This window comes from Chrysemys picta, chromosome 10 (genome assembly GCF_011386835.1).
Source record: "Chrysemys picta bellii isolate R12L10 chromosome 10, ASM1138683v2, whole genome shotgun sequence".
In the NCBI taxonomy this organism is placed as follows: Eukaryota; Metazoa; Chordata; order Testudines; family Emydidae; genus Chrysemys; species Chrysemys picta.
The window spans coordinates 41287769-41289836 of record NC_088800.1 but is presented as its reverse complement, the minus strand read 5'-3'; positions in this window follow the sequence as shown (position 1 = coordinate 41289836).

The following is a 2068-nucleotide window of genomic DNA, read 5'->3' as shown; positions in this document are numbered from 1 at the left end:
GCCGCGCGGCGCCGCGACCGCGACCACGCCCCCCTCTGCCTGGCCACGCCCCCGCCGCCGGGGCGCCTGGGAAACCGCGGCCTAAACAAAGGCACCGCTGCGCTACATCCCCCTCCTCCTCCGTGCACTGCGCACGCGCCGAACTCCCCGGGTACCGCGGGGCTTTCACCCGATGTAAGCAGCGGGGGTGAGGCGCGGAGCCGGGGTGTGAGCGCCCTGCGTGGCCGTGCCCGCCCGGGGGTGCAGCTCTGATGCGTGGGCCGCCAGGGCTGGCTTTTCTAGTGAGGCTGCAAAGCCAATGCCTGCGGGGTACCCTGAGCTGCCTGCGGGGATCCGAGCCCTCAGGGTTTGTGGCTTCACGTGTTTCTGCAGAATCACCAGGGCTAGGCACTTTGTAACCAGTGGCAGCTGAGAGGCTCATGTGATAACGTGACTCCAGGAGCTGGGGCTTAAGAACACCAAATATCTAAATCAGGGGCGGGCAAACTTTGGCCCGAGGGCCACATCGGGTTTCGTAAATTGTATGGAAGGCTGGTTAGGGGAGGGGGTTGTGGCCTGGCCCCCACCTCCTATCTGCCCCCCTAGGATTCCTGCCCCATCCAACTCCCCCTGTTCCCTGATGGCCCCTCTGGGACCCCTGCTCCATCCACACCCCCCCGCTCCCTGTCCCCTGATGACCCCCGGACCCCTGCTGCCCTATCCAACACCTCCTCTCATTCCTGAAGACCCCCCCCCCCCCGGGACCCCTGCCCCATCCAACCACCCCTTCTCCCTGTCTGCCCCTGGAACCCCTGCCCCTGACTGCCCTCTGCTGCCCCATCCAAGACCCCCCTCCTTCCTGACTGCCCCCTGGGACTCCTGCCCCCATTAAACCCACTGTTCTCCCCCCCGAATGCTCCAACCCCATCCACACTCCCACCCCCGACCACCACACCAGACTCCCCTGCCCTCTATCCAACCCCCCCACTCCCTACCCCCTTACTGCGCTGCCTGGAGCGCTGGTGGCGCTACAGCCGCGCCGCCCTGCTGGAGCTGGGCCATGCCGCCACTGCTGCCACCACACAGCACAGAGACTGGGTCAGGCTGGGCTCTGCAACTGCGCTGCCCTAGGAGCTCACAGCCCCGCTGCCCAGAGCATTGCACCAGCAGCGGAGCAAGCGAGCTGAGGCTGCCGGGGAGGGAGGACAGCAGGGGAGGGACTGGGACGAGCCTCCTGGGCCAGGAGCTCGGGCACAGGGCAGGACAGTCCTGCAGGCCGGATGTGGCCCATGAGCCGTAGTTAGCCCACCTCTGATCTAAAGCATAGGCAATGCTGCAGTCGAGGGCCAGGCTTGCAGATGTGACCTACCTATATGACCACCCCCACCCATTACTGTGGGCTTTGAGCACCTCTTGACACCCATGAGGTAGGGCATTGCTCCTATCTGCCTTGTACAGATGGAGAACTGAGCCCAGAGAGACCAAGTGACTTGCCCAAGGTCACACAAGAAGTCTGTAGCAGAGCAAAGAAGTTGACCCAGGACTTCTGACAGCCAGGCTAACATCCTAGCTGTTGGAACACCTTTCCTCTGCTTTGTTCCTGCTTTCTATTATTTGAAGAGATGAGCAAAGGGTTGTAGACCGCATAGTTTCTATTTGTAGCTGTTAAGGCTGCTGTGTGCCCCACAGATAGCACTTGGGGCCTCTCTGACAGGTGTTCAGCCCTTAATGCTTTGTGCTGAGCTCTGGTGAACCTGCCTGCTTCCTAACCCGTTTTTTCACTCTAATCCATGACAGAATTTGGGCTGCCAGCACAACTGTGAGCTTGGCTTTGACATGAGCTAAGAAACCGATTCATCGGTTTTCAGGACAGAAGTGAGTATGGTGATCATTGTCTAGTCTGGCCTCTAGCATAACACAGTCCAGAGAACCTCATCCAGACACCTGCATCAAGCATAGAACTTCTGGTTGAGCTGGAGCATTTTGTAACCTGCAAGCTGCTCTACTCAGGCAGACCCATGCACTTCATGGGGATCCAATTGCAGGTACAGGACCTAAATCAGTAAGACCTCAGTGTTGCCAAGCCCCA